The sequence below is a fragment of the Tribolium castaneum genome, chromosome 1 (genome assembly GCF_031307605.1).
Source record: "Tribolium castaneum strain GA2 chromosome 1, icTriCast1.1, whole genome shotgun sequence".
Lineage (NCBI taxonomy): Eukaryota > Metazoa > Arthropoda > Insecta > Coleoptera > Tenebrionidae > Tribolium > Tribolium castaneum.
In genome coordinates, this window is record NC_087394.1 from 25,553,555 (window position 1) to 25,566,771 (window position 13,217).

A 13,217-nucleotide genomic window follows, 5' to 3' on the forward strand; every position below is an offset into this window, starting at 1 on the left:
CACATTTTTCATCCAAAACCACATTATTTCCTAAAATTTTGCAATAAATTACAGTTTTTGTTTAAAAACTGAGTTTTTCTTGAAATTTAATAAACCGTAACGTAAAACATACTTTTTTTCCAAATAGATCCCAAAAATCTCTACTAGAAATTTGTCAACGTCCGTTTATTCAATAACACCAAAAAAATGCTCAAATTGCTCTTTTATTACGCAATTATTAGTGATTGATTTAAAATTGTACTATCGTATACAAACTGTAAATATATTCTACAGGGTGTGTCAAATGAGATATTATTTGAGGCGATATCAAAACAAGAAACAAGAAAAACAATTATTCCTTTTTCGAAAAATTACAAAAATCAGGCAATTTTTCGGTTTACGAAAGTTTTAGAAAAGCTTTTAAACCGAGTTGAAAATTCACTCAGATTTTTCTTCCAGAAAAGCAATTGCTTCGCGAAACGCATGCTGTGTTGGAGAGAATCATATTTTGGCGACTCCAAAACAAAAAAAAAAAGATTTTTGGTCTAATGATCCATGTAAAAAAATACTTTAATTAAATAGATGTTTTAGATCCTCATACTTTTAATTAATTTTTTCTACATTTGCAAACAAATATAAATAAAAGGATAAAGACCCAAAGAATTTTATTAAAAATTTTTATTCAAAGTACACTAAAAGTGTTTTAAAAATTTAATCATGTTTTTAGAAAAAAAAAACATTTTATCGCTTTTGTATAAAATTGATTGGCACTTTTCTTTAAAATGCACCTTGATCTACTTGACAAAGTTAAAAAAAGTAGTTTAACATCTACCATAAAAAAATATTGTTGACAATTTGGATACAAATTGGATTGCACTTGAGATATTACCTACTATTGAAAAATAATTAATTAAGTGCAAAATTTCGTTAAAAATTACCGTTTTTAAATTAAAAACTTAATGTTTCTAAGGATTTATTAAACCGTAACTTAACACAAACTTGTTAAACCAAAGGGAAAATTCATAACCTAAATTAACTCAAAACAAGAATTATTTAAAACTGAAATTATGTTGTCCCTAGTATGTTTAATTGTCACTTTTTTCCTCCAGAAATAGAAAAGTTGATAAAAAATAAGTCTCAAAATCGCCGATATCGTATTATTTTCGCATTTTTCGAGCCTTTATGCACAACATATCAATTATTTCGCAAAATTTTGTTAAAAATTATTATTTTTGAGCTAAAGTACATACCTAGATTTAAACTGAAACATTTTTCTGTAAAAAAATATAGCTGGAAAATTAATTCTTACTCCACCAAGGTTTTAAAGTTCGTCCCTATTTTGAGTAACAACAAGAATTAAAAAAAAAGGTTCCAAAAACGTGTCTTTTAAAATAAGTACTACTTAGATACAATTAAAGGGTTTCAGTAATGTATTTAAACAATAAAAAGCCTAAATTGAAAAAGCTTTTCCATTTTCCAATGAAAAATTCTTAATCTTTCGAACGGCACTGAAATTATTACAATCATATTAACAGGTTGTTTAGCAACATGCCACTATTGATCCTTATTTTTTACGGTTACTACGATACAACTTCTTGAGAAGTCAGTGGCGTAGAATAATAAGAAATAATAATAAACGATAAAGGGTTTAACAAAAATTGTTAACTTTGTTTCTACATATTAACGTCAAATAAAGTTATTTTATCTTTATTTATTTTTAAATTTGGTGTAATTGGACCACAGATAAAACAAACGAAACTACAACTCATGTTTGAACATTTCAAGACATTGAAGATTTGCTACAAGGTAACCTAAAAAAATAATCCACTCGATTTAAGCTTCCTTTTTTCGCAATTAAGTGTTTATAAAATTGTTAATTGGACCAAAGATAACACACACGAGACACTTGCCATTAAAACATTTAGATAATGATAAGCATTAGAGAAAGAAAGTGAAAAAAGTCTAAAAATACGTCTATTCAATGGTAAATATTTATATCGGGAGTTCTATTTACAAATAAAACGTGGAAGTATAAATTAGTGAAGCGTGACAAGTAGTAGAGAAAAGGAAAATGAAGGCCGATGAAAATGTAACACAGCTGTTGCTGGATTTTCGATTTTTTTAAAGTCGATAAAATACGCACGTGAAGTTTTGCGTTTTTTTTATTTATACACAATTCGAGGGCCCGGAATTTTTATTTCTAAGGGGTTATTCAGTAGTTTCCAGGTCAGACAAACTAAAAAAGGCGGAATAATTTTAGAAACTTTAAGTAGACGGAAAAAACTTTGATATTAATAGAATTCATGGGTGATGTATCTAGTTGTAAGCTCTTTACAGTAGTTTAAATTTGGTGTGACACGAAACGTCACCTGACTTTTCTTTTCAGACAAAACTCTCCCACTGCCACGTTTATTTTGAGGAGAAAATATTGATTTTGTTGTTGTGAGCATCATGTTGTGCAATATTAAGTGCATTTTGATGACAAAACACAAAAAAAATGCAGAAGTTGGGATGACTTTACATTTTTTATGTCTTGCGTTGACCATGAAATTTTCAAAGCTGTCACCGGTTGTCAAACCAAAAGTAGGTTACATCTGTCGATTAAATTATGAAAATTTCGGACAATAGCACAAAGGATAAATACAATCTACGTTTTAGTAATTACAAGGCTGTGACCACATCGTTTCCACTTTTTTCTAATTATACACGTGGTTTAAAATAAATGCGACGTTTTTCAGGTCTTGACCTAAAGTTCTTTGTCCTTTGCAAACTATAATTTCATTAAGTGCCACAATATTGTTATTGAGATTTTCAGCAAAAAATTATCGCATTCAGGGTGACCATAAAAATACTATTGTTATTACACTACATCTGAACATTTTTTTCTAAATTCTTTATTAAAACAACATTGACAGCATCAACCAATTTAATTAAAATCAATGATTTTAATGAAGGAATTTATTTCTCGATTATTAAAAAAATTAGTTGCAAAGTCAGCGAATTTTTCGAGCAACAAATTGGGCAAATTATCGCCAGACTTTGTACGCAGCTTTTGCGTCTTAGTTGCATTTATTTTTAATTTTTACGAACAATATTTTTAATTTTTTTCAAGTTCAGAAATCATGGTGACGTCAATTTTTGATAACCACTCAAAATCAATTTTTATTTATTTAGACGAGTGCATTTTTTTGACCTACTTATCGATAAGGAAAAACAAACTAATCAAAATTTCGTTATATAACTAATAGATAAGTCAAACCCTTTACGATTTTTTTAAACAGTTCGCATACCAACAATTGTCTTTTCGTAATCCGTATCAATAAACTTGATCTACTTTATCGCAGCATAGACATGCCAGATAAACTAATTAGCCAAAAATTTAGACGTTTTTATCAATGTGAATGTGGCCTTGAACTGTATTTTTAGACCGAAATCTAAATATTTGCAAAGGTCAGAATTGAAACGCAAAAAATGCGCCAAATGCATTGAGAGCAGAAGATTTTTTTCCTATTTCCTCCTGATAATAATAATGTATTGAGGCCACGTTGCATCGGTGGTCAATGCATTCGTTCTTTTAATAAACTGGTCTTCTACATTCACCACTTATTTGTTTGTTGATACGACGTGTAAACAACTACTTTCCCCGACCAACGGCTTGCCAAATTATTCTTAATGAAACAAAGTTATTTTTAAGATATGTCTCCTGACATAAATACTAAATGGCAGGTAATACTCTGCTCCAGTTCACTCATCGTATTTTTAGTTCAAGCCCGGCTCAAAGTACTTTTAATTAAAAATTGGTACCTACTTACTTTCCGGTGTATGTATGTACAAGTGGACACACCTTATACCGAAAACAGATAACGTGGTTGGCATTCCTGAAAACGCACTTGAAAGCTTTTATCTGTTCCCGGAAATTTTCACTTTTTATTTAACCATCTATAGGACCGCAAAATAAAAACATTTGTAACTAGGTATGAAGGTATGCCAAGCAGAACTTACAAAAAAGGCTTATTTTTTATTTTGTTTCAGTCGGCTGTGATTGTATTTTTCTATAAGGTGTCTCAAGAATGAGGTCTCCAAAATTTTTTATGATTGATTTTTTGAATTTGTCAAATAAGTAAAAAAATAAGTAAAAGTATAGGTTTTGTTTACTTTCAAGTAATTCCATTTTTTTGACATTTTTTTAAATAATAAACTTTTCCATTTTTTATAGTTTTATAGTTTACACTATAAATTATGTATTTAGTAAAGACGTTCCTTTTATTTAAAAATATTTTTTATTCATATATTTAAAAACTATTCTGTTAATGATGCTGTAAGTAATTTAAATAAAAAAATCACATTTTTATTTTTTTTATTTACCTTTAATCCAACGTATCTTTTTTTTTCTATATTTGGACCACCGAAATGGTTCTCTATAATGCTCTGAACTCGGAATTCGCCAATTTCGACACACCCTGTATATATTTTTAAGCAAAGCATTTTTAGAAATGATAAATTTACTTTTAAATTATTTGAAAAAATGGCAACAGCACATTTGCTTTTTTAGGTGATACTAGTGAAGAAATAATTACAAAATATAATAGTTTATGATAAATATTTGAAGCAGAACACAATCTAGAAAATTAAATAAAAAAAGAAAAAAAAACTAAACTTTAAATAACTACTTAACTATTATTTTAAAACACTCTTTACTTGAGGCGGTGCCAAATTATTACAATTTCTTTTAAAAAAAGTAAGCAAAAAAGAATAAAGAAACTGAATTTTTGTTGTATTTATTTAATTTTTATTGTAAAATATTTTTTATTGTAGTATTCTTAAACCGAGCAACATTCCAATAATAAGTGCAATTTTGTTCTTTCTACTGCAATATTGCCAAAGTATTTCATTCAAAAAAACACTATTTCACTATTAATTGAATTTATTTTTAAAATCGTAAGATGACTTTCTTTGAAATTCAATTGCATTATTGTCTATTGAATTTATTGTTTACACTTTGGTCACAACTTCACCAAATCATTGTTTTCTTCAAAAAAGATTAAAAAATGTACACATTAGGTAAAATAATTATCATAGAAGCTATTGCTTAATATAAACTGAAACCTTAATATGACTTAAGGTAAACAAGGCATCTGTAGTTTTATTGTTTAGTCATAATTTAACGTATTTATTAAAAACCATAATACCTACAAGTCGATAAAATTACCCATTTTTTTCAAATAATTTAAATAATCTTTTTTTTCTCTTATGTACTGGTATTAGATGAAAGTTTTCGTGTTTTCAATTCGCAAACATCATAAAAGTACCAATTTTTCTGACTAAATGTCATAAGTAAAAATTTTATTTTCACCCACAGAGTAAAAGTTCTATTTTTGTGCTATTATCATTCACCAATTTTTACCCTGTATCTCATTCTAAAACAAATAAGAAGCTCGAGTTAAAGAACGAATATATTTCGAATTGGTTTATCTTCAGCCCTTTTTTTAATTTGGTTTAAATTGCAAAAGTGAACATTTCCATTCAATATCTTCTCTCATGTGGCTTTACCACGGGAGTACGTTTTACTTTTTTAATTTAATTTTTGTTTTATAATTTAGTCTAAGATTAAAAAAAACAGCTGAATATGAAGCAGTTGGTTCGAAACTTGTTTTTTCTTTTCCATCTTTAATTTTGTTACAATATCGCCGTTAGAATATACTTAAGCAATACTGACCATTTTTCACCAATTTTGAAATAACATAACACTGATATTAGCTTGTTTTTGAAAAAATTGTCTTTGAAAACCCTATTCTAGAAAAATAGTAAACCGACTCTTCTTACTTCTCACTTCTTAGAACTTTTAACAAATTTTTTGGTTTTCTCAAAATATTTTGGCATTGGCTTCTAGAGGAATCATTTTTAGGCAAATCATCAGTCAAAATGTTATAATTCTTGTTAAAAACAAAGCTCATTAGAAGGGCCCTCGACTTTAAAAATATAGTAAACCGACAATTACTTTTTAAGTCTTTAATGAATTTTTGGTTTTGTCGAAATATTATGGCATTGCCTTGTTTTTAGTTGATTTTATTACCACTTATTATACGCAAAATTTTCCAGATTTTTGAAGGAAACAAAGCTTAGCAAATAAGCCTTCCATTGCAAAAAAGGTATTGTAGAAGTAAAAGCTTGATAAAAAAGGCTTTTACCTTTAAGTATCATTTAATTTACTTAGGATTTCAAGCTACAGGACACTTGTAGTTTTTAATTTCCAGTATTTTACTTTAGACAAGTGACAAGAAACAGTGTAGTGTAGACAGATCTAAAAATGCCTTTCATAGATCATCATAATTTTCATTTTACTTTTGGAAAGTTGCAACTTTTAATTTCCAAAACGAGTCAAAATCAATTTTTGAAAATTGTATCGAGGTCTCCACTCCCGGATATTCAATGGCCAATTTTACTTGAGCATAATTTCGCGCATCATTCACCGTCAAAGCCTCTTATCTCTAGCTAATCGCCAAATAGCCCACAATAGAATTCCAGGAAAGCCAAGAAGAACCTCTCAAGTCGGAATAATCTATCTGATCAAGTAAAACTAGCGTCAAATGAACATTTCTCTCAATAATAATAAGTGAATTTTTTAGTTCGATGACTCGGTGGTAAATGCACCGACCTTGGCGTTTATTATGCAATAAACCCAACAATGGGGGAATTAATTTAAATGGCCGTTACAAGATTTTCATTTAGATTTCGCGATCATAATACAGTTATTCCGAGAGGTTCGTGTCGATGATAATAAAATATGAAATTAGATTATATCTGATCGCTACAGATACCTGGATTACTGCAAGAATTTACAAGTCAAACAAATAAAAATTTTCTCGCAACTCGTAAATCTCTCTTATGGCACTCTCTCGGTGTCAAGAGAAAATCTACCTGCAATTCTTGTAAAATGCTGTACTTGGAATTACGGCCCTTTGCCGAGCTGGTACCTAATTTCTCGTATTACCTGCCACTTGTTTGGCTGGTTTGATGCAGTTGTGAGACTTCAGCACTAGTGTTAGTTTACAAATTTTATCAAGGTGAGTCCGATTTTTGGGTCAAATAAGATAAACAGATGAAATAGCATTTCGTTATCATCACAGACGAGTGGCGCTAAGCGAGGTTTACTTAGTCCCAAAATGATAAAGAACGAATTTCGACAGAAATCGCCGATTTTCTGGCACCTACAACCGTCCTACATTTAGGTTTTTGAGTTATATATTATTAAACAGTAATTTATGGCTGGTTAATGACATTGATTTTATTTTAAGTAAATAAAATTAAAGTTAATCCCTTTTGGGGCCTAGCAACAAATGTACAGTGGCTTATCGATGATTAGCATGGGCCTGGTATCTAATCGCCGATGAAGTAATAATTTCTAAGCCAAATAAAAACGTGAAAAATCTCCAGGTGGTTTAAATTTGGAGCTAATCAAAGTGGCATCGTTACCGCTTTCACTGCGACGTTTTAATGAAGCAACAACCTTCCTGAAGGATACACATTTAAATAATGCATTGAACTTGATTTCTGGTTTCGGTGTTTAAATAATTAGAATTATTTAAATTTCAAATTTAACATAGCGAAATTCCAAAGACGCAAAAAATTTTAGTCAATAAACTGGTTGCCAAATTGACTGATAAAGTTTATGCGATTTTTACTTATTCTCAACAACGCGGAATGAAAAAATTGGTTGGCAGTGGCGTAGGTGGCTGGTCTAACACTATGACTAAACTAATTTATTAATTTTATACACCGGCTTCTTCGTATTACATCTTGAAAATAAATTAATTTAAACTGTTGGTAATAATTCACCTGACAAAAACTGGTATTTCAACTTGGTTTATTTCCGATTTCGTAAAACAACATTAACATGGAAATATCAAAATTATTAAAAACATATTTTTTCAAATTGACGCGCAGATACGTATTGTTCTACAAAATCTAACTACAACTACTGAAAGCTTTTATTTCCAATGCCAATTTTTTTAATCACCCAGTATTGTTTTTTAATAAGTTGTATTGTTTCTTTCGGAAAACGAAGAGGAAACCATATTTTTACAAAAACGTAGTGCTTTTAATTTAATTATACAGACAACCAAAAGCAACGCACAAAAATCAAAACTTCAGTATTTTTTAATCAGTTTTCAAAAAAATCCTCGAATACGCCATTTTTATTTTTAAAATTCTACATTTTGACATCTTAATTTTTTTAAATGACTACCGACAGTTTTGTTACTTTTTAGTACACATCCTAATCTTTCTGACAATAAGAAAAAAATAAAAAAAAATAATATAATAAAAAATTGACGATTAAACATATTTTTTTTGTTCTTGGCTGATTTTGTAACACTTAAAGACACATAAACCCCTTATAAAATAAAACAAAAATGAAAAGATAAAGCTCTTTGTGGAATACTCCCAATAACTTCTTCTATTTTTGAATATTTTAATTTTTATTTAAAATACTAATCAAAAATGTCAGTTGTCATTAAAAAAAAATAATAATAACGTAAATACTCAAAAAATGAATGACGTCATAAATGTCATTATTGTGTCAAAATGTAGCATTTAAAAAATAAAATCGACCTGTTCGAGGAGATTTTTAAAAATGAGTCATATCATAACATAACAAAGGTATAAATTTTGTGCGTTACTTTTGAGGCAGTCTGTATACAGTGTATACAGGGTTAGTCTCCTAAAAGTATTTTTAATGTATTTCAAAAGTTGCACAGAAATCAGCGTTTGCTATTGGATAATTTATTTTTTTCTGAATGCATGTAAATTTTTTCAGAATTTTTCTATCTCGCCTTGTAATTAAAATTAATTAATTAAAAATATTAACAGCTATACAATTATAAAAAATTTAATTCTTAATTGGGTTTTCGTAATTTCTAATACTATTCTAAAATTAAAGGTACTTAAATGTTGCTTTGAGCAAAAAAATCTGAAGAAAATTAGTTAGTTCAGATTTTTAATTATTTCTTAACTGATTATATTTTATGGTTAATGACATTATTTTACGATTTTTTGCTTAAAACAACATTTAAGCATCATTGTTTTAAAATGACAATGAAATAATAATTTTTTGTACTTAATAGTAACCAGTTAATTAGGACATTATTTTTAATTAGAAGGGACTGTAGAAAAATTCTGAAAAAATTCATATGCATCCAGAAAAATATAACGAATTTGATAGCAAACCCAAAATTTTGTGTAATTATTGGTTTTTAAGATCTAGTTAAAATACACTCACCCTATATTTTTCTCAATTCATCATAAGATCATGCATATTTCAATAAATAATTTTTTTAACCGACCACTTTGGTATACAATAAGAAAAAATCTTCGACTCATCCCCATTGTTTTGTATTACGATTTTTTTTAATGTCTATGTTCATAAGTTTAATCTTTTTAATTAACATATTCTCAAAATGTACAAAATTCCAAATTTGAGTTGGCAACACTGTATTAGTCTATAATACGGCAAAGTCACAGCCAACTTTGATTAGGTAGTTAATTAAAAACGCAGTAAATTTTAAAAAAAGATATACCAATTTGATTTTGTCAATAAATAAAGCATAACGTTAAAAATTGTGTTTGCTCAAATTCTTTGATTTATAGAAAAAATATTGTATGTAAAATGTGCTAACAGACCTTTGAAAAACTACAAGTTTTGGAGGGTGTTATAGCTTGTAATTTCCAAAATTGTGTAGTTATTAATTCCAAGAAAAAAATAGTCGCATTAATAGGATCAATATGTGCCTTTTAGTTGAAACATAAGGGTACCCCTAGACTTTGTCATTTTCAAGTATACCATATATTATTACACTGAATGTAGTTCTTAATGACTTAATAAATTAAGAGGGTGATAGGTACAATTCATAGAAATAACGTGTGTTCAATTAAATGTTTGATCATAGTGGCCTGTGACATTGGATTACTAAGTTGTGTTTTGTTTTCGGTTAGTCATTTGTTGGTAAACATTACGCAATTTGCTTGGCAAAGAGGGCTAGATGGGAGCAGTAAAATAATGAACCCGATTTTGTAACATTATATCACTCGATCGATAAAAAAACAATGCTAAATTTCTTTATCGCAGTCTCGAATCGTCTAGTCTCCAATTAAGTGAATTTTTTGGAGCCGGTGTTCTTCCACCGTAATTAATTTAGCCCTTGAAAATGGTCAAAAGTTTCTCTAATTACCAAAACAAAACATGATTTAGTTATTCATTCAAATTAGATAGGTATAATAAACAAGACAATTTCTATTGTATAATTGAACATCCTCCGACGGCTTCAATTTACTAATTAGGACTGGACTTGGCCGAAAGGACCATTGACCGTTCTTGGAATTCGCTGCGAACACTGTTATTTGCCCAAATTGCCGTGCAGTAATGCACTTCTCTTCTCACACACACAAAAGCAGCCAAAATTCGTTTTTTTCAACGGTTATTTTGGCACCACTGACCCTGCTTTTACAATTCAGGAAGTGTTGTTGCCACAAATCAAAATACACGTGGGACATCAATTGTTAATTCAAAGTGGGTCACATCCACGTGGAAATTCAAATTGTGGCGACAGATCGTGTGCTGTACTCAAATTCGAATGATAAGAGAGTAATCTGATGACATGTCGAGGGTGCAGTTTAAGTAGGCTGTGACCGGCAATTATCGCTATCAAGACTTTAGCCACTTCCGTCTCATTTTTGTAAAAAGTTTCTGATTCGATGCACAATGACGCTTTTTATTTTCGTATTACTAGTTCACTATCATTACATGAATACAATGAGTAATGTTGTGCAATGGAAATTATTAATAGAAAAAATATTATATTCATGTGGTGATAGCATGTAGAGTTACAAATGTTATTTATTACCAATAACGAAGCTATTGTTTACCTTGTAATTAATATCACAAGAGGGTTAAATTGTGACTGCAATTCAAATTACGAAGAAATTAACTAGTAGAAACTTGTCTCGAACCCCAGGGGTCATAGGGATAAGATAGCCATTATGTCCAGTATTTCCCAAGATTAGAAAGCTGGAACTTCCACGAAAACTTGGCTATTAGCATAAACTATCGAAATAAAGCAACAGTTGGTTACATTATAACGGAATAAAGGTTGTCCTAGGAAGAAAAACTGAAAATGTTTGATTTTCCTTATATTATTTTGAAATTTTATTTGACTACCCAATTTCCTACCCTAGACGAGTCACACATGTCAGTAGCTTTGTATTATTGCTATAGAAACGTACTGAAGTAGTACATAACTATATCAACTGATATATTAAAAGAATAAAATTGTCATAGGAACAGTGCAATAGACAATACACACCCAGAGGCGGGTAATCAGCGTTTTTGGTGAACAAATATGTATTGCTAACGAAACTGTTTCTAAAAATTAACCAAACTTAAAAAAAATAGACTATTTTTTGAAATATAATGTCGGAATAAAAGGTACAGCAGGACAAAAAAAATGTGTACTGGATATCTGGATTAAAAAAAAAATTCAGAATTATCGAATTATGTTGCAACAACTTTATCGAGTTTCAATAAATTTGGCCGTTTATAAAATTTTTAGAATTCTTTATTTTTTTTTAGATTTACACCTTCCAATTTAAAAATCGATAATTCTGTAATTTTTTAAATTTTGAAATCATTTTCGCCTTATTTGAAAGAGGAAACCTATATCTTTCCTTTAGTTTTTTTTTCAAGTTTCTAAAAAAGATAGCAATCCCCAAATTTTTAAGGAACTTTAAACACTCATAACCCATTTTTTTCAAATAAAATGCTTCAATTTTTACTTCACCGAATGGTAGAGAATTTAATTCTACATCGTTCTGTGTTAACATTCCCTATTAAGTTTAATAGTTTTTAAGATACAATAATTTTTATTGGGACTGAGAAATTCATTAGCCAAATAGCCATAGATTTTTCTCATAGGTTGCCATAAAAAGCAAGGGAAAAATGTGAGAAATCAAAGTTTTTCAAACCAAAATTCAATGAATTTTCCAAAACGCAAACCAAATTTTGGACATAATTTGTCGTTTGTTTAATCAGAAATGTTTCTTTGGCAAACTATGCAGTGGCGTAGCTAGATGACAAAAGACCGCGGTGCGAAATGCTTTAAGCCCCCGATAAAGTTTATAACAATAATAGTAATATTAGTATTTTTTTTTAACTTTTACTCCTAACTGTCTCCTAAGCACATAATCAACTACACATTATCACCGTATGTAAAATTCTAATTTTTTCTATAGACAAAATGTCAGATAGGCTAAAAAATGCCTGGTAACAAATTAAAATTCACTTCAAAATCGTTGCAGGAAGTTTGTAAAAGTAAACTACCATGATAACAGTTAAGCAAGTAAGTGGCTGAAAATGGGTTGGAAAATCCCGAGTTTGTTCTCCGTTTCAGAAATACACCCAAAAAGCCAGTAAAAGTGCAATCTGAACGTGTATTCTTAACATATTAATGTTAACGTTGGAAATCAAATAAATATGTACTCTCAGATTATTTCCGGATTAGATAAAAAAGTTAAGGTAAGTTAAAAAAGAACTTTATCATTTCAAGTAGAACAAAGCACACTTGACAATCTGCAATGTAAAAAATAATTCAGTTACTGTTTTTAAACACACAAAATTGTTAAAAAAAATTTCGAGCCCTTCAGGGGCCCCTTGAGATACAGGGTGCTACCTTATGGCAGGTACGCCACTGAAACTATGCAAAATAGTTGTGGTTAGTAAGTCGTCCAAACTTAATCTTAAAATTTTAGAGTTTATTAACTTCTATTTCCAATTTTCAGCGCATTGAAGACAGATATAGATTTTCTATTTTATTTTTCCAAATAAGATTAGTTATCGATTTTTGAAGAGAAAAAGGCAAATCCAAATATTTTCAAAAAACCTTAAATATCTTGAAAACCGCTAAAGTTAGGTATAGGAAAAGCTGACAAAAATTTCCTTAAAATAACTCGATTAATCCAAATCGCAAGGAAAAACATATCTTTCCATTTAAAATAAGAAAGTTGAGTGATACTTCCGGTGTAACCGGAAGAACTAAACGATTGTGGCTAAGAACCAATTTCCAGATAAATATCATTACTAGAACTTCCAATACTTTTCATGTGGCGTTCAGAGGGAACAGTCTGTATATTATGTATTTCTAATAAACCTTCGTTTATCAGTTGGTGTTACTGCATTACTTTTATTTTTA

At 29.3% G+C, this 13,217-nt stretch overlaps 1 long non-coding RNA gene across 1 annotated transcript in view; it reads right to left on the reverse strand.

Annotated features, from left to right (window-relative positions):
* The window catches only part of LOC135267057 (uncharacterized), a 105,763-nt gene that overhangs the window by 56,800 nt on the left and 35,746 nt on the right, over nucleotides 1-13,217 (reverse strand). The window lies entirely within an intron of this gene.